This window comes from Aquarana catesbeiana, linkage group LG03 (genome assembly GCF_042186555.1).
Source record: "Aquarana catesbeiana isolate 2022-GZ linkage group LG03, ASM4218655v1, whole genome shotgun sequence".
In the NCBI taxonomy this organism is placed as follows: Eukaryota; Metazoa; Chordata; class Amphibia; order Anura; family Ranidae; genus Aquarana; species Aquarana catesbeiana.
Genome location: NC_133326.1, coordinates 644,627,072 through 644,650,627, shown reverse-complemented (window position 1 = coordinate 644,650,627; position 23,556 = coordinate 644,627,072). Strand labels below are relative to the sequence as shown.

Sequence of the window (23,556 nt, the reverse complement as noted above, 5' to 3'; positions counted from 1 at the left end):
GGTGTCTTTTTGCAAGGCCCTTGTTTCCGGTCAAAGAGCATTGAACTGTAGGTAAAACTAAGGCAGAAACTTTAGGCGTTCTCCACCTGTACCGGACTGGACCCTATCTGCATGGTTGCAGGTTAGATTCTCCCTTTTATCTTCAACCTGTCCTAGAAAATTAAACGGGAGAGAACGATTGGCCAGCCTGGGCAAGCCAAATACTTGTGCTTTCAGGCACCCGGTCCCCTTGGCTGAATGGTCTTTTTCCACCATACATGTCAAGATTCAAGCAGCTTGGACCGCTATGGAGGAGGAGCTTTGAGAGCCCGGATAGCTCAGTCGGTAGAGCATCAGACTTTTAATCTGAGGGTCCAGGGTTCAAGTCCCTGTTCGGGCGGTGCCTTTCACTTACCTATGAGGCCTTTGAGCTGCCAATAGGGCAGTCTTTATGCACATCTGCCGGGAATGCTCACTGGCTCAGAGAGATGAAATGCCCTAACTTCCCCCTTTCTAGGCTCCTGGAATCTGCCAGAAATAAAGGTGGCTGAAGGTGATTGCTTGACCAACTGTTTCCCAACAACCCTTGTCTATGGCAGCTTACCTGGGCTCCAGTTCAGGCATGTTATCTAGCGAACTTTCAACAAAGGCCCCAAATCCTTCCACCTTGGTCTTTTCTCAGCAGCATAGCTGTTCAAACACATACGCTCCCAGTGGCCTTTCAGGACTGCTGTGGGAGAAACGCATCTGACATCTAGGGCCCTGTCCCTTTAGATTCTCCTTAGTTCTTTCAAATGCTAACACTATTCAGTGGGTAAACAATGCCCACTTAGGCATCGTCCCTGTCTCATTAACATGCCAAGTCCCAGAATGCTCAGCGGCCCACTGGATGACACTTATGTGTCTCTCCTCAATGTCAATTTCTCCTCCAAGGAAGGGCAGATGTTGGCAGGCACTGATTTGGTTAGCTTTGCGCAGTGGCAGTATCATAGCCAATGAGGTTCAACTGAGGCGTGATTATTGCTAATTGAAAACTTTTCCCAATACCCCGCCACGATGACTTGAAATACAGTCAGCACTGGCAATTTTTGAGAGTCTCTGAGGAGACTGAGCAATGTGTTTTCAACAGCAGATAAGTGACGGCTTCTTACATGCAGACTGAGATGCGTTAGAGTTGAGAAAGTGAGTCACGGGCCCATTGACACCATAGAGAGCTTTTGTGTCATCACGCAGCCTGGGTAGAACAATCAGTGATTGGCACGCGCCGCTCGTTCTTCATTTGCCTGTAATCCAGAGTGGACTCTACCTCGTTTTTTTGCCTGGGTTTCTTCTGCTGGACCTGGCAACATGAGGCTCAAGGTGAACTGTCTTTATTTGTAACCCAGTCACTGATTAAGAATACTGGAAGCGTGTTGGTCCAGGGTTAAGGAAGCCTTTCGGGCGGTGTCTTTTTGCAAGGCCCTTGTTTCCGGTCAAAGAGCATTGAACTGTAGGTAAAACTAAGGCAGAAACTTTAGGCGTTCTCCACCTGTACCGGACTGGACCCTATCTGCATGGTTGCAGGTTAGATTCTCCCTTTTATCTTCAACCTGTCCTAGAAAATTAAACGGGAGAGGACGATTGGCCAGCCTGGGCAAGCCAAATACTTGTGCTTTCAGGCACCCGGTCCCCTTGGCTGAATGGTCTTTTTCCACCATACATGTCAAGATTCAAGCAGCTTGGACCGCTATGGAGGAGGAGCTTTGAGAGCCCGGATAGCTCAGTCGGTAGAGCATCAGACTTTTAATCTGAGGGTCCAGGGTTCAAGTCCCTGTTCGGGCGGTGCCTTTCACTTACCTATGAGGCCTTTGAGCTGCCAATAGGGCAGTCTTTATGCACATCTGCCGGGAATGCTCACTGGCTCAGAGAGATGAAATGTCCTAACTTCCCCCTTTCCTGGAATCTGCCAGAAATAAAGGTGGCTGAAGGTGATTGCTTGACCAACTGTTTCCCAACAACCCTTGTCTATGGCAGCTTACCTGGGCTCCAGTTCAGGCATGTTATCTAGCGAACTTTCAACAAAGGCCCCAAATCCTTCCACCTTGGTCTTTTCTCAGCAGCATAGCTGTTCAAACACATACGCTCCCAGTGGCCTTTCAGGACTGCTGTGGGAGAAACGCATCTGACATCTAGGGCCCTGTCCCTTTAGATTCTCCTTAGTTCTTTCAAATGCTAACACTATTCAGTGGGTAAACAATGCCCACTTAGGCATCGTCCCTGTCTCATTAACATGCCAAGTCCCAGAATGCTCAGCGGCCCACTGGATGACACTTATGTGTCTCTCCTCAATGTCAATTTCTCCTCCAAGGAAGGGCAGATGTTGGCAGGCACTGATTTGGTTAGCTTTGCGCAGTGGCAGTATCATAGCCAATGAGGTTCAACTGAGGAGTGATTATTGCTAATTGCTTCTCGGCCTTTTGGCGAAGATCAAGTGTAGTATCTGTTCTTATCAGTTTCTAGGAGGTGGCGCTTGCTTCTGTCCCTGATCTATGGCGAAATAGAGATGGGATTGCGGTTGCTATGCAAAACCTGCTGGAGTGAAGGTGACCTGGAGCGGTTTGTAGCCGAAAGGGAAGCCTTCTGATGGGGATGGCGAACCACGGGGTCTGAACCAGAGGGTTGGGACCCTGGCCTTCTGGCTTGGATTGGGGCGGATCTAGCTCCAGACAGTTATTCGGGAGAGAACGCTTACTTCCCTCTTACAGGGGGGGAGTGGTTAGTACTTCCCAAATGTAATTAGGAGGGAGTGACGGGAGCGACGGCAGAGCCTGATAAAGGACTCTTTCCGGCTTCCTGATCTCCATATCCTTTCTGCCTGTGGTGGGGTCTGCTGTGGTCTGGGCTGGGGGGTCGGGGCTTTTTCGAAAAGCCAGTGGTGAATGTGCCCCTGAAGTGGCAGTTCAGGGGTGCCGTATAGTCACGGTGTGAAAGCACTTGATTTTATGGCACCATGGTCACTTCACCACAACACACGTTTTTCGCACCTGCCTCTTGGGCCGGGCCTTTTGGCCAGGACCAGGGGAAATTTTTATGCCTGGCCGGAGGGCCGGCCATTGTATAGCACAATGGCCACTTTCACTCTCCCATCTCACTATCTTCCCCACTCTTTCTTTTACCCCTGTTTGTCACCTTTTTGTCTTTTTTTTGGTTGTCTTTGTATACACGTTTTGTCACTGTGTGGCGAGTAGGGTGTGGGTCCTCGGGCCTACTCTGAAAGTCTTGGGAGGGGGTGGACATAGGCCTTTTGGCTTGGATCGCCCTCTCCTTTGAGGGGTCTCCCTTCGGGGGAGCCCCACTGTGCTTGGGTCGGTCTGCTTCGGCAGACCTTCCAGTTGTGGGGGTCCACCTGGTTTCGGCCAGATGGACCCTTTGTCTGAGCACCTCAGTCCCTGTCTGGAGCCTAACGCCCCGGGGGATCAGGGTAAGGTCCTTCCCTAGTGGAGGACTCTGTACACCCGTTGCACTTTTTTGTGTTTCACTCTCTATGTGTGGGCACTTTTTTTTGGCACCGGGTGGAAGTTTTTGAGGTGTGTTTTGCACGCCACTGGCTTTTCGATAGAGTGATTATTGCTAATTGAAAACTTTTCCCAATACCCCGCCACGATGACTTGAAATACAGTCAGCACTGGCAATTTTTGAGAGTCTCTGAGGAGACTGAGCAATGTGTTTTCAACAGCAGATAAGTGACGGCTTCTTACATGCAGACTGAGATGCGTTAGAGTTGAGAAAGTGAGTCACGGGCCCATTGACACCATAGAGAGCTTTTGTGTCATCACGCAGCCTGGGTAGAACAATCAGTGATTGGCACGCGCCGCTCGTTCTTCACTTGCCTGTAATCCAGAGTGCACTCTACCTCGTTTTTTTGCCTGGGTTTCTTCTGCTGGACCTGGCAACATGAGGCTCAAGGTGAACTGTCTTTATTTGTAACCCAGTCACTGATTAAGAATACTGGAAGCGTGTTGGTCCAGGGTTAAGGAAGCCTTTCGGGCGGTGTCTTTTTGCAAGGCCCTTGTTTCCGGTCAAAGAGCATTGAACTGTAGGTAAAACTAAGGCAGAAACTTTAGGCGTTCTCCACCTGTACCGGACTGGACCCTATCTGCATGGTTGCAGGTTAGATTCTCCCTTTTATCTTCAACCTGTCCTAGAAAATTAAACGGGAGAGGACGATTGGCCAGCCTGGGCAAGCCAAATACTTGTGCTTTCAGGCACCCGGTCCCCTTGGCTGAATGGTCTTTTTCCACCATACATGTCAAGATTCAAGCAGCTTGGACCGCTATGGAGGAGGAGCTTTGAGAGCCCGGATAGCTCAGTCGGTAGAGCATCAGACTTTTAATCTGAGGGTCCAGGGTTCAAGTCCCTGTTTGGGCGGTGCCTTTCACTTACCTATGAGGCCTTTGAGCTGCCAATAGGGCAGTCTTTATGCACATCTGCCGGGAATGCTCACTGGCTCAGAGAGATGAAATGCCCTAACTTCCCCCTTTCTAGGCTCCTGGAATCTGCCAGAAATAAAGGTGGCTGAAGGTGATTGCTTGACCAACTGTTTCCCAACAACCCTTGTCTATGGCAGCTTACCTGGGCTCCAGTTCAGGCATGTTATCTAGCGAACTTTCAACAAAGGCCCCAAATCCTTCCACCTTGGTCTTTTCTCAGCAGCATAGCTGTTCAAACACATACGCTCCCAGTGGCCTTTCAGGACTGCTGTGGGAGAAACGCATCTGACATCTAGGGCCCTGTCCCTTTAGATTCTCCTTAGTTCTTTCAAATGCTAACACTATTCAGTGGGTAAACAATGCCCACTTAGGCATCGTCCCTGTCTCATTAACATGCCAAGTCCCAGAATGCTCAGCGGCCCACTGGATGACACTTATGTGTCTCTCCTCAATGTCAATTTCTCCTCCAAGGAAGGGCAGATGTTGGCAGGCACTGATTTGGTTAGCTTTGCGCAGTGGCAGTATCATAGCCAATGAGGTTCAACTGAGGCGTGATTATTGCTAATTGCTTCTCGGCCTTTTGGCGAAGATCAAGTGTAGTATCTATTCTTATCAGTTTCCAGGAGGTGGCGCTTGCTTCTGTCCCTGATCTATGGCGAAATAGAGATGGGATTGCGGTTGCTATGCAAAACCTGCTGGAGTGAAGGTGACCTGGAGCGGTTTGTAGCCGAAAGGGAAGCCTTCTGATGGGGATGGAGAACCACGGGGTCTGAACCAGAGAGTCGGGACCCTGGCCTTCTGGCCTGGATTGGGGCGGATCTAGCTCCAGACAGTTATTTGGGAGAGAACGCTTACTCCTGCCTTGCAAGGGGGGGAGGGAGTGGCAAGTACTTCCCGAATGTAATTAGGAGGAGTGATGGGAGTGACGGCAGAGCCTGATGGTAAAGGGCTCTTTCCGACTTCCTGATCTCCATATCCTTCCTGTCTGTGGTGGGGTCTGTTGTGGTCTGGGCTGGGTGGTCAGGGCTTTTTCGAAAAGCCAGTGGTGAATGTGCCCCTGAAGTGGCAGTTCAGGGGTGCCGTATAGTCACGGTGTGAAAGCACTTGATTTTATGGCACCATGGTCACTTCACCACAACACACGTTTTTCGCACCTGCCTCTTGGGCCGGGCCTTTTGGCCAGGACCAGGGGAAATTTTTATGCCTGGCCGGAGGGCCGGCCATTGTTTAGCACAATGGCCACTTTCACTCTCCCATCTCACTATCTTCCCCACTCTTTCTTTTACCCCTGTTTGTCACCTTTTTGTCTTTTTTTTGGTTGTCTTTGTATACACGTTTTGTCACTGTGTGGCGAGTAGGGTGTAGGTCCTCGGGCCTACTCTGAAAGTCTTGGGAGGGGGTGGACATAGGCCTTTTGGCTTGGTTTGCCCTCTCCTTTGAGGGGTCTCTCTTTGGGAGAGCCCCACTGTACTTGGGTTGGTCTGCTTCGGCAGTCCTTCCAGTTGTGGGGGTCCACCTGGTTTCAGCCGGATGGACCCTTTGTCTGAGTACCTCAGTCCCTGTCTGGAGCCTAACGCCCCGGGGGATCAGGGTAAGGTCCTTCCCTAGTGGAGGACTCTGTACACCCGTTGCACGTTTTTGTGTTTCACTCTCTATGTGTGGGCACTTTTTTTTGGCACCGGGTGGAAGTTTTTGAGGTGTGTTTTGCACGCCACTGGCTTTTCGATAGAGTGATTATTGCTAATTGAAAACTTTTCCCAATACCCCGCCACGATGACTTGAAATACAGTCAGCACTGGCAATTTTTGAGAGTCTCTGAGGAGACTGAGCAATGTGTTTTCAACAGCAGATAAGTGACGGCTTCTTACATGCAGACTGAGATGCGTTAGAGTTGAGAAAGTGAGTCACGGGCCCATTGACACCATAGAGAGCTTTTGTGTCATCACGCAGCCTGGGTAGAACAATCAGTGATTGGCACGCGCCGCTCGTTCTTCACTTGCCTGTAATCCAGAGTGGACTCTACCTCGTTTTTTTGCCTGGGTTTCTTCTGCTGGACCTGGCAACATGAGGCTCAAGGTGAACTGTCTTTATTTGTAACCCAGTCACTGATTAAGAATACTGGAAGCGTGTTGGTCCAGGGTTAAGGAAGCCTTTCGGGCGGTGTCTTTTTGCAAGGCCCTTGTTTCCGGTCAAAGAGCATTGAACTGTAGGTAAAACTAAGGCAGAAACTTTAGGCGTTCTCCACCTGTACCGGACTGGACCCTATCTGCATGGTTGCAGGTTAGATTCTCCCTTTTATCTTCAACCTGTCCTAGAAAATTAAACGGGAGAGGACGATTGGCCAGCCTGGGCAAGCCAAATACTTGTGCTTTCAGGCACCCGGTCCCCTTGGCTGAATGGTCTTTTTCCACCATACATGTCAAGATTCAAGCAGCTTGGACCGCTATGGAGGAGAAGCTTTGAGAGCCCGGATAGCTCAGTCGGTAGAGCATCAGACTTTTAATCTGAGGGTCCAGGGTTCAAGTCCCTGTTTGGGCGGTGCCTTTCACTTACCTATGAGGCCTTTGAGCTGCCAATAGGGCAGTCTTTATGCACATCTGCCGGGAATGCTCACTGGCTCAGAGAGATGAAATGCCCTAACTTCCCCCTTTCTAGGCTCCTGGAATCTGCCAGAAATAAAGGTGGCTGAAGGTGATTGCTTGACCAACTGTTTCCCAACAACCCTTGTCTATGGCAGCTTACCTGGGCTCCAGTTCAGGCATGTTATCTAGCGAACTTTCAACAAAGGCCCCAAATCCTTCCACCTTGGTCTTTTCTCAGCAGCATAGCTGTTCAAACACATACGCTCCCAGTGGCCTTTCAGGACTGCTGTGGGAGAAACGCATCTGACATCTAGGCCCCTGTCCCTTTAGATTCTCCTTAGTTCTTTCAAATGCTAACACTATTCAGTGGGTAAACAATGCCCACTTAGGCATCGTCCCTGTCTCATTAACATGCCAAGTCCCAGAATGCTCAGCGGCCCACTGGATGACACTTATGTGTCTCTCCTCAATGTCAATTTCTCCTCCAAGGAAGGGCAGATGTTGGCAGGCACTGATTCGGTTAGCTTTGCGCAGTGGCAGTATCATAGCCAATGAGGTTCAACTGAGGCGTGATTATTGCTAATTGAAAACTTTTCCCAATACCCCGCCACGATGACTTGAAATACAGTCAGCACTGGCAATTTTTGAGAGTCTCTGAGGAGACTGAGCAATGTGTTTTCAACAGCAGATAAGTGACGGCTTCTTACATGCAGACTGAGATGCGTTAGAGTTGAGAAAGTGAGTCACGGGCCCATTGACACCATAGAGAGCTTTTGTGTCATCACGCAGCCTGGGTAGAACAATCAGTGATTGGCACGCGCCGCTCGTTCTTCATTTGCCTGTAATCCAGAGTGGACTCTACCTCGTTTTTTTGCCTGGGTTTCTTCTGCTGGACCTGGCAACATGAGGCTCAAGGTGAACTGTCTTTATTTGTAACCCAGTCACTGATTAAGAATACTGGAAGCGTGTTGGTCCAGGGTTAAGGAAGCCTTTCGGGCGGTGTCTTTTTGCAAGGCCCTTGTTTCCGGTCAAAGAGCATTGAACTGTAGGTAAAACTAAGGCAGAAACTTTAGGCGTTCTCCACCTGTACCGGACTGGACCCTATCTGCATGGTTGCAGGTTAGATTCTCCCTTTTATCTTCAACCTGTCCTAGAAAATTAAACGGGAGAGGACGATTGGCCAGCCTGGGCAAGCCAAATACTTGTGCTTTCAGGCACCCGGTCCCCTTGGCTGAATGGTCTTTTTCCACCATACATGTCAAGATTCAAGCAGCTTGGACCACTATGGAGGAGGAGCTTTGAGAGCCCGGATAGCTCAGTCGGTAGAGCATCGGACTTTTAATCTGAGGGTCCAGGGTTCAAGTCCCTGTTCGGGCGGTGCCTTTCACTTACCTATGAGGCCTTTGAGCTGCCAATAGGGCAGTCTTTATGCACATCTGCCGGGAATGCTCACTGGCTCAGAGAGATGAAATGTCCTAACTTCCCCCTTTCTAGGCTCCTGGAATCTGCCAGAAATAAAGGTGGCTGAAGGTGATTGCTTGACCAACTGTTTCCCAACAACCCTTGTCTATGGCAGCTTACCTGGGCTCCAGTTCAGGCATGTTATCTAGCGAACTTTCAACTAAGGCCCCAAATCCTTCCACCTTGGTCTTTTCTCAGCAGCATAGCTGTTCAAACACATACGCTCCCAGTGGCCTTTCAGGACTGCTGTGGGAGAAACGCATCTGACATCTAGGGCCCTGTCCCTTTAGATTCTCCTTAGTTCTTTCAAATGCTAACACTATTCAGTGGGTAAACAATGCCCACTTAGGCATCGTCCCTGTCTCATTAACATGCCAAGTCCCAGAATGCTCAGCGGCCCACTGGATGACACTTATGTGTCTCTCCTCAATGTCAATTTCTCCTCCAAGGAAGGGCAGATGTTGGCAGGCACTGATTTGGTTAGCTTTGCGCAGTGGCAGTATCATAGCCAATGAGGTTCAACTGAGGCGTGATTATTGCTAATTGCTTCTCGGCCTTTTGGCGAAGATCAAGTGTAGTATCTATTCTTATCAGTTTCCAGGAGGTGGCGCTTGCTTCTGTCCCTGATCTATGGCGAAATAGAGATGGGATTGCGGTTGCTATGCAAAACCTGCTGGAGTGAAGGTGACCTGGAGCGGTTTGTAGCCGAAAGGGAAGCCTTCTGATGGGGATGGAGAACCACGGGGTCGGGACCCTGGCCTTCTGGCCTGGATTGGGGCGGATCTAGCTCCAGACAGTTATTTGGGAGAGAACGCTTACTCCTGCCTTGCAAGGGGGGGAGGGAGTGGCAAGTACTTCCCGAATGTAATTAGGAGGAGTGATGGGAGTGACGGCAGAGCCTGATGGTAAAGGGCTCTTTCCGGCTTCCTGATCTCCATATCCTTCCTGTCTGTGGTGGGGTCTGTTGTGGTCTGGGCTGGGTGGTCAGGGCTTTTTCGAAAAGCCAGTGGTGAATGTGCCCCTGAAGTGGCAGTTCAGGGGTGCCGTATAGTCACGGTGTGAAAGCACTTGATTTTATGGCACCATGGTCACTTCACCACAACACACGTTTTTCGCACCTGCCTCTTGGGCCGGGCCTTTTGGCCAGGACCAGGGGAAATTTTTATGCCTGGCCGGAGGGCCGGCCATTGTTTAGCACAATGGCCACTTTCACTCTCCCATCTCACTATCTTCCCCACTCTTTCTTTTACCCCTGTTTGTCACCTTTTTGTCTTTTTTTTGGTTGTCTTTGTATACACGTTTTGTCACTGTGTGGCGAGTAGGGTGTGGGTCCTCGGGCCTACTCTGAAAGTCTTGGGAGGGGGTGGACATAGGCCTTTTGGCTTGGTTTGCCCTCTCCTTTGAGGGGTCTCTCTTTGGGAGAGCCCCACTGTACTTGGGTTGGTCTGCTTTGGCAGTCCTTCCAGTTGTGGGGGTCCGCCTGGTTTCAGCCGGATGGACCCTTTGTCTGAGTACCTCAGTCCCTGTCTGGAGCCTAACGCCCCGGGGGATCAGGGTAAGGTCCTTCCCTAGTGGAGGACTCTGTACACCCGTTGCACGTTTTTGTGTTTCACTCTCTATGTGTGGGCACTTTTTTTTGGCACCGGGTGGAAGTTTTTGAGGTGTGTTTTGCACGCCACTGGCTTTTCGATAGAGTGATTATTGCTAATTGAAAACTTTTCCCAATACCCCGCCACGATGACTTGAAATACAGTCAGCACTGGCAATTTTTGAGAGTCTCTGAGGAGACTGAGCAATGTGTTTTCAACAGCAGATAAGTGACGGCTTCTTACATGCAGACTGAGATGCGTTAGAGTTGAGAAAGTGAGTCACGGGCCCATTGACACCATAGAGAGCTTTTGTGTCATCACGCAGCCTGGGTAGAACAATCAGTGATTGGCACGCGCCGCTCGTTCTTCATTTGCCTGTAATCCAGAGTGGACTCTACCTCGTTTTTTTGCCTGGGTTTCTTCTGCTGGACCTGGCAACATGAGGCTCAAGGTGAACTGTCTTTATTTGTAACCCAGTCACTGATTAAGAATACTGGAAGCGTGTTGGTCCAGGGTTAAGGAAGCCTTTCGGGCGGTGTCTTTTTGCAAGGCCCTTGTTTCCGGTCAAAGAGCATTGAACTGTAGGTAAAACTAAGGCAGAAACTTTAGGCGTTCTCCACCTGTACCGGACTGGACCCTATCTGCATGGTTGCAGGTTAGATTCTCCCTTTTATCTTCAACCTGTCCTAGAAAATTAAACGGGAGAGGACGATTGGCCAGCCTGGGCAAGCCAAATACTTGTGCTTTCAGGCACCCGGTCCCCTTGGCTGAATGGTCTTTTTCCACCATACATGTCAAGATTCAAGCAGCTTGGACCGCTATGGAGAGGCTTTGAGAGCCCGGATAGCTCAGTCGGTAGAGCATCAGACTTTTAATCTGAGGGTCCAGGGTTCAAGTCCCTGTTCGGGCGGTGCCTTTCACTTACCTATGAGGCCTTTGAGCTGCCAATAGGGCAGTCTTTATGCACATCTGCCGGGAATGCTCACTGGCTCAGAGAGATGAAATGTCCTAACTTCCCCCTTTCTAGGCTCCTGGAATCTGCCAGAAATAAAGGTGGCTGAAGGTGATTGCTTGACCAACTGTTTCCCAACAACCCTTGTCTATGGCAGCTTACCTGGGCTCCAGTTCAGGCATGTTATCTAGCGAACTTTCAACAAAGGCCCCAAATCCTTCCACCTTGGTCTTTTCTCAGCAGCATAGCTGTTCAAACACATACGCTCCCAGTGGCCTTTCAGGACTGCTGTGGGAGAAACGCATCTGACATCTAGGGCCCTGTCCCTTTAGATTCTCCTTAGTTCTTTCAAATGCTAACACTATTCAGTGGGTAAACAATGCCCACTTAGGCATCGTCCCTGTCTCATTAACATGCCAAGTCCCAGAATGCTCAGCGGCCCACTGGATGACACTTATGTGTCTCTCCTCAATGTCAATTTCTCCTCCAAGGAAGGGCAGATGTTGGCAAGCACTGATTTGGTTAGCTTTGCGCAGTGGCAGTATCATAGCCAATGAGGTTCAACTGAGGTGTGATTATTGCTAATTGAAAACTTTTCCCAATACCCCGCCACGATGACTTGAAATACAGTCAGCACTGGCAATTTTTGAGAGTCTCTGAGGAGACTGAGCAATGTGTTTTCAACAGCAGATAAGTGACGGCTTCTTACATGCAGACTGAGATGCGTTAGAGTTGAGAAAGTGAGTCACGGGCCCATTGACACCATAGAGAGCTTTTGTGTCATCACGCAGCCTGGGTAGAACAATCAGTGATTGGCACGCGCCGCTCGTTCTTCACTTGCCTGTAATCCAGAGTGGACTCTACCTCGTTTTTTTGCCTGGGTTTCTTCTGCTGGACCTGGCAACATGAGGCTCAAGGTGAACTGTCTTTATTTGTAACCCAGTCACTGATTAAGAATACTGGAAGCGTGTTGGTCCAGGGTTAAGGAAGCCTTTCGGGCGGTGTCTTTTTGCAAGGCCCTTGTTTCCGGTCAAAGAGCATTGAACTGTAGGTAAAACTAAGGCAGAAACTTTAGGCGTTCTCCACCTGTACCGGACTGGACCCTATCTGCATGGTTGCAGGTTAGATTCTCCCTTTTATCTTCAACCTGTCCTAGAAAATTAAACGGGAGAGGACGATTGGCCAGCCTGGGCAAGCCAAATACTTGTGCTTTCAGGCACCCGGTCCCCTTGGCTGAATGGTCTTTTTCCACCATACATGTCAAGATTCAAGCAGCTTGGACCGCTATGGAGGAGGAGCTTTGAGAGCCCGGATAGCTCAGTCGGTAGAGCATCAGACTTTTAATCTGAGGGTCCAGGGTTCAAGTCCCTGTTCGGGCGGTGCCTTTCACTTACCTATGAGGCCTTTGAGCTGCCAATAGGGCAGTCTTTATGCACATCTGCCGGGAATGCTCACTGGCTCAGAGAGATGAAATGCCCTAACTTCCCCCTTTCTAGGCTCCTGGAATCTGCCAGAAATAAAGGTGGCTGAAGGTGATTGCTTGACCAACTGTTTCCCAACAACCCTTGTCTATGGCAGCTTACCTGGGCTCCAGTTCAGGCATGTTATCTAGCGAACTTTCAACAAAGGCCCCAAATCCTTCCACCTTGGTCTTTTCTCAGCAGCATAGCTGTTCAAACACATACGCTCCCAGTGGCCTTTCAGGACTGCTGTGGGAGAAACGCATCTGACATCTAGGGCCCTGTCCCTTTAGATTCTCCTTAGTTCTTTCAAATGCTAACACTATTCAGTGGGTAAACAATGCCCACTTAGGCATCGTCCCTGTCTCATTAACATGCCAAGTCCCAGAATGCTCAGCGGCCCACTGGATGACACTTATGTGTCTCTCCTCAATGTCAATTTCTCCTCCAAGGAAGGGCAGATGTTGGCAGGCACTGATTTGGTTAGCTTTGCGCAGTGGCAGTATCATAGCCAATGAGGTTCAACTGAGGCGTGATTATTGCTAATTGAAAACTTTTCCCAATACCCCGCCACGATGACTTGAAATACAGTCAGCACTGGCAATTTTTGAGAGTCTCTGAGGAGACTGAGCAATGTGTTTTCAACAGCAGATAAGTGACGGCTTCTTACATGCAGACTGAGATGCGTTAGAGTTGAGAAAGTGAGTCACGGGCCCATTGACACCATAGAGAGCTTTTGTGTCATCACGCAGCCTGGGTAGAACAATCAGTGATTGGCACGCGCCGCTCGTTCTTCATTTGCCTGTAATCCAGAGTGGACTCTACCTCGTTTTTTTGCCTGGGTTTCTTCTGCTGGACCTGGCAACATGAGGCTCAAGGTGAACTGTCTTTATTTGTAACCCAGTCACTGATTAAGAATACTGGAAGCGTGTTGGTCCAGGGTTAAGGAAGCCTTTCGGGCGGTGTCTTTTTGCAAGGCCCTTGTTTCCGGTCAAAGAGCATTGAACTGTAGGTAAAACTAAGGCAGAAACTTTAGGCGTTCTCCACCTGTACCGGACTGGACCCTATCTGCATGGTTGCAGGTTAGATTCTCCCTTTTATCTTCAACCTGTCCTAGAAAATTAAACGGGAGAGGACGATTGGCCAGCCTGGGCAAGCCAAATACTTGTGCTTTCAGGCACCCGGTCCCCTTGGCTGAATGGTCTTTTTCCACCATACATGTCAAGATTCAAGCAGCTTGGACCGCTATGGAGGAGGAGCTTTGAGAGCCCGGATAGCTCAGTCGGTAGAGCATCAGACTTTTAATCTGAGGGTCCAGGGTTCAAGTCCCTGTTCGGGCGGTGCCTTTCACTTACCTATGAGGCCTTTGAGCTGCCAATAGGGCAGTCTTTATGCACATCTGCCGGGAATGCTCACTGGCTCAGAGAGATGAAATGTCCTAACTTCCCCCTTTCCTGGAATCTGCCAGAAATAAAGGTGGCTGAAGGTGATTGCTTGACCAACTGTTTCCCAACAACCCTTGTCTATGGCAGCTTACCTGGGCTCCAGTTCAGGCATGTTATCTAGCGAACTTTCAACAAAGGCCCCAAATCCTTCCACCTTGGTCTTTTCTCAGCAGCATAGCTGTTCAAACACATACGCTCCCAGTGGCCTTTCAGGACTGCTGTGGGAGAAACGCATCTGACATCTAGGGCCCTGTCCCTTTAGATTCTCCTTAGTTCTTTCAAATGCTAACACTATTCAGTGGGTAAACAATGCCCACTTAGGCATCGTCCCTGTCTCATTAACATGCCAAGTCCCAGAATGCTCAGCGGCCCACTGGATGACACTTATGTGTCTCTCCTCAATGTCAATTTCTCCTCCAAGGAAGGGCAGATGTTGGCAGGCACTGATTTGGTTAGCTTTGCGCAGTGGCAGTATCATAGCCAATGAGGTTCAACTGAGGCGTGATTATTGCTAATTGAAAACTTTTCCCAATACCCCGCCACGATGACTTGAAATACAGTCAGCACTGGCAATTTTTGAGAGTCTCTGAGGAGACTGAGCAATGTGTTTTCAACAGCAGATAAGTGACGGCTTCTTACATGCAGACTGAGATGCGTTAGAGTTGAGAAAGTGAGTCACGGGCCCATTGACACCATAGAGAGCTTTTGTGTCATCACGCAGCCTGGGTAGAACAATCAGTGATTGGCACGCGCCGCTCGTTCTTCACTTGCCTGTAATCCAGAGTGGACTCTACCTCGTTTTTTTGCCTGGGTTTCTTCTGCTGGACCTGGCAACATGAGGCTCAAGGTGAACTGTCTTTATTTGTAACCCAGTCACTGATTAAGAATACTGGAAGCGTGTTGGTCCAGGGTTAAGGAAGCCTTTCGGGCGGTGTCTTTTTGCAAGGCCCTTGTTTCCGGTCAAAGAGCATTGAACTGTAGGTAAAACTAAGGCAGAAACTTTAGGCGTTCTCCACCTGTACCGGACTGGACCCTATCTGCATGGTTGCAGGTTAGATTCTCCCTTTTATCTTCAACCTGTCCTAGAAAATTAAACGGGAGAGGACGATTGGCCAGCCTGGGCAAGCCAAATACTTGTGCTTTCAGGCACCCGGTCCCCTTGGCTGAATGGTCTTTTTCCACCATACATGTCAAGATTCAAGCAGCTTGGACCGCTATGGAGGAGGAGCTTTGAGAGCCCGGATAGCTCAGTCGGTAGAGCATCAGACTTTTAATCTGAGGGTCCAGGGTTCAAGTCCCTGTTTGGGCGGTGCCTTTCACTTACCTATGAGGCCTTTGAGCTGCCAATAGGGCAGTCTTTATGCACATCTGCCGGGAATGCTCACTGGCTCAGAGAGATGAAATGCCCTAACTTCCCCCTTTCTAGGCTCCTGGAATCTGCCAGAAATAAAGGTGGCTGAAGGTGATTGCTTGACCAACTGTTTCCCAACAACCCTTGTCTATGGCAGCTTACCTGGGCTCCAGTTCAGGCATGTTATCTAGCGAACTTTCAACAAAGGCCCCAAATCCTTCCACCTTGGTCTTTTCTCAGCAGCATAGCTGTTCAAACACATACGCTCCCAGTGGCCTTTCAGGACTGCTGTGGGAGAAACGCATCTGACATCTAGGGCCCTGTCCCTTTAGATTCTCCTTAGTTCTTTCAAATGCTAACACTATTCAGTGGGTAAACAATGCCCACTTAGGCATCGTCCCTGTCTCATTAACATGCCAAGTCCCAGAATGCTCAGCGGCCCACTGGATGACACTTATGTGTCTCTCCTCAATGTCAATTTCTCCTCCAAGGAAGGGCAGATGTTGGCAGGCACTGATTTGGTTAGCTTTGCGCAGTGGCAGTATCATAGCCAATGAGGTTCAACTGAGGCGTGATTATTGCTAATTGAAAACTTTTCCCAATACCCCGCCACGATGACTTGAAATACAGTCAGCACTGGCAATTTTTGAGAGTCTCTGAGGAGACTGAGCAATGTGTTTTCAACAGCAGATAAGTGACGGCTTCTTACATGCAGACTGAGATGCGTTAGAGTTGAGAAAGTGAGTCACGGGCCCATTGACACCATAGAGAGCTTTTGTGTCATCACGCAGCCTGGGTAGAACAATCAGTGATTGGCACGCGCCGCTCGTTCTTCACTTGCCTGTAATCCAGAGTGGACTCTACCTCGTTTTTTTGCCTGGGTTTCTTCTGCTGGACCTGGCAACATGAGGCTCAAGGTGAACTGTCTTTATTTGTAACCCAGTCACTGATTAAGAATACTGGAAGCGTGTTGGTCCAGGGTTAAGGAAGCCTTTCGGGCGGTGTCTTTTTGCAAGGCCCTTGTTTCCGGTCAAAGAGCATTGAACTGTAGGTAAAACTAAGGCAGAAACTTTAGGCGTTCTCCACCTGTACCGGACTGGACCCTATCTGCATGGTTGCAGGTTAGATTCTCCCTTTTATCTTCAACCTGTCCTAGAAAATTAAACGGGAGAGGACGATTGGCCAGCCTGGGCAAGCCAAATACTTGTGCTTTCAGGCACCCGGTCCCCTTGGCTGAATGGCCTTTTTCCACCATACATGTCAAGATTCAAGCAGCTTGGACCGCTATGGAGGAGGAGCTTTGAGAGCCCGGATAGCTCAGTCGGTAGAGCATCAGACTTTTAATCTGAGGGTCCAGGGTTCAAGTCCCTGTTCGGGCGGTGCCTTTCACTTACCTATGAGGCCTTTGAGCTGCCAATAGGGCAGTCTTTATGCACATCTGCCGGGAATGCTCACTGGCTCAGAGAGATGAAATGTCCTAACTTCCCCCTTTCCTGGAATCTGCCAGAAATAAAGGTGGCTGAAGGTGATTGCTTGACCAACTGTTTCCCAACAACCCTTGTCTATGGCAGCTTACCTGGGCTCCAGTTCAGGCATGTTATCTAGCGAACTTTCAACAAAGGCCCCAAATCCTTCCACCTTGGTCTTTTCTCAGCAGCATAGCTGTTCAAACACATACGCTCCCAGTGGCCTTTCAGGACTGCTGTGGGAGAAACGCATCTGACATCTAGGGCCCTGTCCCTTTAGATTCTCCTTAGTTCTTTCAAATGCTAACACTATTCAGTGGGTAAACAATGCCCACTTAGGCATCGTCCCTGTCTCATTAACATGCCAAGTCCCAGAATGCTCAGCGGCCCACTGGATGACACTTATGTGTCTCTCCTCAATGTCAATTTCTCCTCCAAGGAAGGGCAGATGTTGGCAGGCACTGATTTGGTTAGCTTTGCGCAGTGGCAGTATCATAGCCAATGAGGTTCAACTGAGGCGTGATTATTGCTAATTGAAAACTTTTCCCAATACCCCGCCACGATGACTTGAAATACAGTCAGCACTGGCAATTTTTGAGAGTCTCTGAGGAGACTGAGCAATGTGTTTTCAACAGCAGATAAGTGACGGCTTCTTACATGCAGACTGAGATGCGTTAGAGTTGAGAAAGTGAGTCACGGGCCCATTGACACCATAGAGAGCTTTTGTGTCATCACGCAGCCTGGGTAGAACAATCAGTGATTGGCACGCGCCGCTCGTTCTTCACTTGCCTGTAATCCAGAGTGGACTCTACCTCGTTTTTTTGCCTGGGTTTCTTCTGCTGGACCTGGCAACATGAGGCTCAAGGTGAACTGTCTTTATTTGTAACCCAGTCACTGATTAAGAATACTGGAAGCGTGTTGGTCCAGGGTTAAGGAAGCCTTTCGGGCGGTGTCTTTTTGCAAGGCCCTTGTTTCCGGTCAAAGAGCATTGAACTGTAGGTAAAACTAAGGCAGAAACTTTAGGCGTTCTCCACCTGTACCGGACTGGACCCTATCTGCATGGTTGCAGGTTAGATTCTCCCTTTTATCTTCAACCTGTCCTAGAAAATTAAACGGGAGAGGACGATTGGCCAGCCTGGGCAAGCCAAATACTTGTGCTTTCAGGCACCCGGTCCCCTTGGCTGAATGGTCTTTTTCCACCATACATGTCAAGATTCAAGCAGCTTGGACCGCTATGGAGGAGGAGCTTTGAGAGCCCGGATAGCTCAGTCGGTAGAGCATCAGACTTTTAATCTGAGGGTCCAGGGTTCAAGTCCCTGTTTGGGCGGTGCCTTTCACTTACCTATGAGGCCTTTGAGCTGCCAATAGGGCAGTCTTTATGCACATCTGCCGGGAATGCTCACTGGCTCAGAGAGATGAAATGCCCTAACTTCCCCCTTTCTAGGCTCCTGGAATCTGCCAGAAATAAAGGTGGCTGAAGGTGATTGCTTGACCAACTGTTTCCCAACAACCCTTGTCTATGGCAGCTTACCTGGGCTCCAGTTCAGGCATGTTATCTAGCGAACTTTCAACAAAGGCCCCAAATCCTTCCACCTTGGTCTTTTCTCAGCAGCATAGCTGTTCAAACACATACGCTCCCAGTGGCCTTTCAGGACTGCTGTGGGAGAAACGCATCTGACATCTAGGGCCCTGTCCCTTTAGATTCTCCTTAGTTCTTTCAAATGCTAACACTATTCAGTGGGTAAACAATGCCCACTTAGGCATCGTCCCTGTCTCATTAACATGCCAAGTCCCAGAATGCTCAGCGGCCCACTGGATGACACTTATGTGTCTCTCCTCAATGTCAATTTCTCCTCCAAGGAAGGGCAGATGTTGGCAAGCACTGATTTGGTTAGCTTTGCGCAGTGGCAGTATCATAGCCAATGAGGTTCAACTGAGGTGTGATTATTGCTAATTGCTTCTTGGCCTTTTGGCGAAGATCAAGTGTAGTATCTATTCTTATCAGTTTCCAGGAGGTGGCGCTTGCTTCCGTCCCTGATCTATGGCGAAATAGAGATGGGATTGCGGTTGCTATGCAAAACCTGCTGGAGTGAAGGTGACCTGGAGCGGTTTGTAGCCGAAAGGGAAGCCTTCTGATGGGGATGGAGAACCACGGGGTCTGAACCAGAGGGTCGGGACCCTGGCCTTCTGGCCTGGATTGGGGCGGATCTAGCTCCAGATAGTTATTTGGGAGAGAACGCTTACTCCTGCCTTGCAAGGGGGGGGGGGAGTGGCAAGTACTTCCCGAATGTAATTAGGAGGAGTGATGGGAGCGACGGCAGAGCCTGATGGTAAAGGGCTCTTTCCGGCTTCCTGATCTCCATATCCTTCCTGTCTGTGGTGGGGGCTGCTGTGGTCTGGGCTGTGGGTCAGGGCTTTTTCGAAAAGCCAGTGGTGAATGTGCCCCTGAAGTGGCAGTTCAGGGGTGCCGTATAGTCACGGTGTGAAAGCACTTGATTTTATGGCACCATGGTCACTTCACCACAACACACGTTTTTCGCACCTGCCTCTTGGGCCGGGCCTTTTGGCCAGGACCAGGGGAAATTTTTATGCCTGGCCGGAGGGCCGGCCATTGGATAGCACAATGGCCACTTTCACTCTCCCATCTCACTATCTTCCCCACTCTTTCTTTTACCCCTGTTTGTCACCTTTTTGTCTTTTTTTTGGTTGTCTTTGTATACACGTTTTGTCACTGTGTGGCGAGTAGGGTGTGGGTCCTCGGGCCTACTCTGAAAGTCTTGGGAGGGGGTGGACATAGGCCTTTTGGCTTGGTTCGCCCTCTCCTTTGAGGGGTCTCTCTTCGGGAGAGCCCCACTGTACTTGGGTTGGTCTGCTTCGGCAGTCCTTCCAGTTGTGGGGGTCCGCCTGGTTTCGGCCGGATGGACCCTTTGTCTGAGTACCTCAGTCCCTGTCTGGAGCCTAACGCCCCGGGGGATCAGGGTAAGGTCCTTCCCTAGTGGAGGACTCTGTACACCCGTTGCACGTTTTTGTGTTTCACTCTCTATGTGTGGGCACTTTTTTTTGGCACCGGGTGGAAGTTTTTGAGGTGTGTTTTGCACGCCACTGGCTTTTCGATAGAGTGATTATTGCTAATTGAAAACTTTTCCCAATACCCCGCCACGATGACTTGAAATACAGTCAGCACTGGCAATTTTTGAGAGTCTCTGAGGAGACTGAGCAATGTGTTTTCAACAGCAGATAAGTGACGGCTTCTTACATGCAGACTGAGATGCGTTAGAGTTGAGAAAGTGAGTCACGGGCCCATTGACACCATAGAGAGCTTTTGTGTCATCACGCAGCCTGGGTAGAACAATCAGTGATTGGCACGCGCCGCTCGTTCTTCACTTGCCTGTAATCCAGAGTGGACTCTACCTCGTTTTTTTGCCTGGGTTTCTTCTGCTGGACCTGGCAACATGAGGCTCAAGGTGAACTGTCTTTATTTGTAACCCAGTCACTGATTAAGAATACTGGAAGCGTGTTGGTCCAGGGTTAAGGAAGCCTTTCGGGCGGTGTCTTTTTGCAAGGCCCTTGTTTCCGGTCAAAGAGCATTGAACTGTAGGTAAAACTAAGGCAGAAACTTTAGGCGTTCTCCACCTGTACCGGACTGGACCCTATCTGCATGGTTGCAGGTTAGATTCTCCCTTTTATCTTCAACCTGTCCTAGAAAATTAAACGGGAGAGGACGATTGGCCAGCCTGGGCAAGCCAAATACTTGTGCTTTCAGGCACCCGGTCCCCTTGGCTGAATGGTCTTTTTCCACCATACATGTCAAGATTCAAGCAGCTTGGACCGCTATGGAGGAGGAGCTTTGAGAGCCCGGATAGCTCAGTCGGTAGAGCATCAGACTTTTAATCTGAGGGTCCAGGGTTCAAGTCCCTGTTCGGGCGGTGCCTTTCACTTACCTATGAGGCCTTTGAGCTGCCAATAGGGCAGTCTTTATGCACATCTGCCGGGAATGCTCACTGGCTCAGAGAGATGAAATGCCCTAACTTCCCCCTTTCTAGGCTCCTGGAATCTGCCAGAAATAAAGGTGGCTGAAGGTGATTGCTTGACCAACTGTTTCCCAACAACCCTTGTCTATGGCAGCTTACCTGGGCTCCAGTTCAGGCATGTTATCTAGCGAACTTTCAACAAAGGCCCCAAATCCTTCCACCTTGGTCTTTTCTCAGCAGCATAGCTGTTCAAACACATACGCTCCCAGTGGCCTTTCAGGACTGCTGTGGGAGAAACGCATCTGACATCTAGGGCCCTGTCCCTTTAGATTCTCCTTAGTTCTTTCAAATGCTAACACTATTCAGTGGGTAAACAATGCCCACTTAGGCATCGTCCCTGTCTCATTAACATGCCAAGTCCCAGAATGCTCAGCGGCCCACTGGATGACACTTATGTGTCTCTCCTCAATGTCAATTTCTCCTCCAAGGAAGGGCAGATGTTGGCAGGCACTGATTTGGTTAGCTTTGCGCAGTGGCAGTATCATAGCCAATGAGGTTCAACTGAGGCGTGATTATTGCTAATTGAAAACTTTTCCCAATACCCCGCCACGATGACTTGAAATACAGTCAGCACTGGCAATTTTTGAGAGTCTCTGAGGAGACTGAGCAATGTGTTTTCAACAGCAGATAAGTGACGGCTTCTTACATGCAGACTGAGATGCGTTAGAGTTGAGAAAGTGAGTCACGGGCCCATTGACACCATAGAGAGCTTTTGTGTCATCACGCAGCCTGGGTAGAACAATCAGTGATTGGCACGCGCCGCTCGTTCTTCATTTGCCTGTAATCCAGAGTGGACTCTACCTCGTTTTTTTGCCTGGGTTTCTTCTGCTGGACCTGGCAACATGAGGCTCAAGGTGAACTGTCTTTATTTGTAACCCAGTCACTGATTAAGAATACTGGAAGCGTGTTGGTCCAGGGTTAAGGAAGCCTTTCGGGCGGTGTCTTTTTGCAAGGCCCTTGTTTCCGGTCAAAGAGCATTGAACTGTAGGTAAAACTAAGGCAGAAACTTTAGGCGTTCTCCACCTGTACCGGACTGGACCCTATCTGCATGGTTGCAGGTTAGATTCTCCCTTTTATCTTCAACCTGTCCTAGAAAATTAAACGGGAGAGGACGATTGGCCAGCCTGGGCAAGCCAAATACTTGTGCTTTCAGGCACCCGGTCCCCTTGGCTGAATGGTCTTTTTCCACCATACATGTCAAGATTCAAGCAGCTTGGACCGCTATGGAGGAGGAGCTTTGAGAGCCCGGATAGCTCAGTCGGTAGAGCATCAGACTTTTAATCTGAGGGTCCAGGGTTCAAGTCCCTGTTCGGGCGGTGCCTTTCACTTACCTATGAGGCCTTTGAGCTGCCAATAGGGCAGTCTTTATGCACATCTGCCGGGAATGCTCACTGGCTCAGAGAGATGAAATGTCCTAACTTCCCCCTTTCCTGGAATCTGCCAGAAATAAAGGTGGCTGAAGGTGATTGCTTGACCAACTGTTTCCCAACAACCCTTGTCTATGGCAGCTTACCTGGGCTCCAGTTCAGGCATGTTATCTAGCGAACTTTCAACAAAGGCCCCAAATCCTTCCACCTTGGTCTTTTCTCAGCAGCATAGCTGTTCAAACACATACGCTCCCAGTGGCCTTTCAGGACTGCTGTGGGAGAAACGCATCTGACATCTAGGGCCCTGTCCCTTTAGATTCTCCTTAGTTCTTTCAAATGCTAACACTATTCAGTGGGTAAACAATGCCCACTTAGGCATCGTCCCTGTCTCATTAACATGCCAAGTCCCAGAATGCTCAGCGGCCCACTGGATGACACTTATGTGTCTCTCCTCAATGTCAATTTCTCCTCCAAGGAAGGGCAGATGTTGGCAGGCACTGATTTGGTTAGCTTTGCGCAGTGGCAGTATCATAGCCAATGAGGTTCAACTGAGGCGTGATTATTGCTAATTGCTTCTCGGCCCTTTGGCTAAGATCGAATCTAGTATCTGTTCTTATCAGTTTCCAGGAGGTGGCGCTTGCTTCTGTCCCTGATCTATGGCGAGATAGAGATGGGATTGCGGTTGCTATGCAAAACCTGCTGGAGTGAAGGTAACCCGGAGCGGTTTGTAGCCGAAAGGGAAGCCTTCTGATGGGGACGGAGAACCATTCGGTCTTGGCGGAGGGTCGGGATCCTGGCCTTCTGGCCTGGATTGGGGCAGCTCTAGCTCTGGACAGTTATTTGGGAGAGAACGCTGGCTCCCCTTGCTCCCACCGGGGGAGCGGCCAGTATTTCCCAAATGTAATTAGGTAGGAGGGGCGGAACGACGGTGAAGCCTGATGGCAAGGGCTCTCTCCAAGCTTCCAGAACTCCATACCTTTCTGACTGGGGTGGGGGCTGCTGTGGTCTGGGCTGTGGGTCAGGGCTTTTTCGAAAAGCCAGTGGTGAATGTGCCCCTGAAGTGGCAGTTCAGGGGTGCCGTATAGTCACGGTGTGAAAGCACTTGATTTTATGGCACCATGGTCACTTCACCACAACACACGTTTTTCGCACCTGCCTCTTGGGCCGGGCCTTTTGGCCAGGACCAGTGGAAATTTTTATGCCTGGCCGGAGGGCCGGCCATTGTATAGCACAATGGCCACTTTCACTCTCCCATCTCACTATCTTCCCCACTCTTTCTTTTACCCCTGTTTGTCACCTTTTTGTCTTTTTTTTGGTTGTCTTTGTATACACGTTTTGTCACTGTGTGGCGAGTAGGGTGTGGGTCCTCGGGCCTACTCTGAAAGTCTTGGGAGGGGGTGGACA

General features: G+C 49.8%; 16 non-coding genes and 9 pseudogenes across 16 annotated transcripts; all 25 read left to right on the top strand.

The window, feature by feature from the left end:
• The first annotated feature begins 306 nt into the window (after nucleotides 1-306).
• Nucleotides 307-379, top strand: TRNAK-UUU (transfer RNA lysine (anticodon UUU)). Its single transcript has one exon. It is a non-coding gene; the product is annotated as a tRNA-Lys (tRNA).
• Nucleotides 380-945: 566 nt separating this feature from the next.
• Nucleotides 946-1,086, top strand: LOC141135041 (U4 spliceosomal RNA). Its single transcript, XR_012243344.1, has one exon. It is a non-coding gene; the product is annotated as a U4 spliceosomal RNA (small nuclear RNA).
• Nucleotides 1,087-1,727: 641 nt separating this feature from the next.
• TRNAK-UUU (transfer RNA lysine (anticodon UUU)) lies at nucleotides 1,728-1,800 on the top strand. Its single transcript has one exon. It is a non-coding gene; the product is annotated as a tRNA-Lys (tRNA).
• Nucleotides 1,801-2,359: 559 nt separating this feature from the next.
• LOC141135707 (U4 spliceosomal RNA) lies at nucleotides 2,360-2,424 on the top strand (annotated as a pseudogene).
• A 1,126-nt stretch (nucleotides 2,425-3,550) lies between these two features.
• Nucleotides 3,551-3,672, top strand: LOC141135561 (U4 spliceosomal RNA; annotated as a pseudogene).
• Nucleotides 3,673-4,952: 1,280 nt separating this feature from the next.
• LOC141135327 (U4 spliceosomal RNA) lies at nucleotides 4,953-5,017 on the top strand (annotated as a pseudogene).
• A 1,133-nt stretch (nucleotides 5,018-6,150) lies between these two features.
• On the top strand, nucleotides 6,151-6,272 carry LOC141135560 (U4 spliceosomal RNA; annotated as a pseudogene).
• Nucleotides 6,273-7,552: 1,280 nt separating this feature from the next.
• On the top strand, nucleotides 7,553-7,693 carry LOC141135040 (U4 spliceosomal RNA). Its single transcript, XR_012243343.1, has one exon. It is a non-coding gene; the product is annotated as a U4 spliceosomal RNA (small nuclear RNA).
• A 1,280-nt stretch (nucleotides 7,694-8,973) lies between these two features.
• On the top strand, nucleotides 8,974-9,038 carry LOC141135326 (U4 spliceosomal RNA; annotated as a pseudogene).
• A 1,119-nt stretch (nucleotides 9,039-10,157) lies between these two features.
• Nucleotides 10,158-10,279, top strand: LOC141135559 (U4 spliceosomal RNA; annotated as a pseudogene).
• A 638-nt stretch (nucleotides 10,280-10,917) lies between these two features.
• Nucleotides 10,918-10,990, top strand: TRNAK-UUU (transfer RNA lysine (anticodon UUU)). Its single transcript has one exon. It is a non-coding gene; the product is annotated as a tRNA-Lys (tRNA).
• Nucleotides 10,991-11,556: 566 nt separating this feature from the next.
• LOC141135245 (U4 spliceosomal RNA) lies at nucleotides 11,557-11,697 on the top strand. The gene has a single exon (XR_012243526.1). It is a non-coding gene; the product is annotated as a U4 spliceosomal RNA (small nuclear RNA).
• A 641-nt stretch (nucleotides 11,698-12,338) lies between these two features.
• TRNAK-UUU (transfer RNA lysine (anticodon UUU)) lies at nucleotides 12,339-12,411 on the top strand. The gene has a single exon. It is a non-coding gene; the product is annotated as a tRNA-Lys (tRNA).
• Nucleotides 12,412-12,977: 566 nt separating this feature from the next.
• On the top strand, nucleotides 12,978-13,118 carry LOC141135039 (U4 spliceosomal RNA). Its single transcript, XR_012243342.1, has one exon. It is a non-coding gene; the product is annotated as a U4 spliceosomal RNA (small nuclear RNA).
• A 641-nt stretch (nucleotides 13,119-13,759) lies between these two features.
• On the top strand, nucleotides 13,760-13,832 carry TRNAK-UUU (transfer RNA lysine (anticodon UUU)). Its single transcript has one exon. It is a non-coding gene; the product is annotated as a tRNA-Lys (tRNA).
• Nucleotides 13,833-14,391: 559 nt separating this feature from the next.
• Nucleotides 14,392-14,532, top strand: LOC141135037 (U4 spliceosomal RNA). The gene has a single exon (XR_012243341.1). It is a non-coding gene; the product is annotated as a U4 spliceosomal RNA (small nuclear RNA).
• A 1,280-nt stretch (nucleotides 14,533-15,812) lies between these two features.
• Nucleotides 15,813-15,953, top strand: LOC141135036 (U4 spliceosomal RNA). The gene has a single exon (XR_012243340.1). It is a non-coding gene; the product is annotated as a U4 spliceosomal RNA (small nuclear RNA).
• A 641-nt stretch (nucleotides 15,954-16,594) lies between these two features.
• On the top strand, nucleotides 16,595-16,667 carry TRNAK-UUU (transfer RNA lysine (anticodon UUU)). Its single transcript has one exon. It is a non-coding gene; the product is annotated as a tRNA-Lys (tRNA).
• A 559-nt stretch (nucleotides 16,668-17,226) lies between these two features.
• LOC141135034 (U4 spliceosomal RNA) lies at nucleotides 17,227-17,367 on the top strand. The gene has a single exon (XR_012243339.1). It is a non-coding gene; the product is annotated as a U4 spliceosomal RNA (small nuclear RNA).
• A 1,280-nt stretch (nucleotides 17,368-18,647) lies between these two features.
• LOC141135478 (U4 spliceosomal RNA) lies at nucleotides 18,648-18,712 on the top strand (annotated as a pseudogene).
• A 1,132-nt stretch (nucleotides 18,713-19,844) lies between these two features.
• Nucleotides 19,845-19,966, top strand: LOC141135558 (U4 spliceosomal RNA; annotated as a pseudogene).
• A 641-nt stretch (nucleotides 19,967-20,607) lies between these two features.
• On the top strand, nucleotides 20,608-20,680 carry TRNAK-UUU (transfer RNA lysine (anticodon UUU)). The gene has a single exon. It is a non-coding gene; the product is annotated as a tRNA-Lys (tRNA).
• A 566-nt stretch (nucleotides 20,681-21,246) lies between these two features.
• On the top strand, nucleotides 21,247-21,387 carry LOC141135033 (U4 spliceosomal RNA). Its single transcript, XR_012243338.1, has one exon. It is a non-coding gene; the product is annotated as a U4 spliceosomal RNA (small nuclear RNA).
• Nucleotides 21,388-22,028: 641 nt separating this feature from the next.
• TRNAK-UUU (transfer RNA lysine (anticodon UUU)) lies at nucleotides 22,029-22,101 on the top strand. Its single transcript has one exon. It is a non-coding gene; the product is annotated as a tRNA-Lys (tRNA).
• Nucleotides 22,102-22,660: 559 nt separating this feature from the next.
• Nucleotides 22,661-22,725, top strand: LOC141135406 (U4 spliceosomal RNA; annotated as a pseudogene).
• The last annotated feature ends 831 nt before the right edge of the window (nucleotides 22,726-23,556 follow it).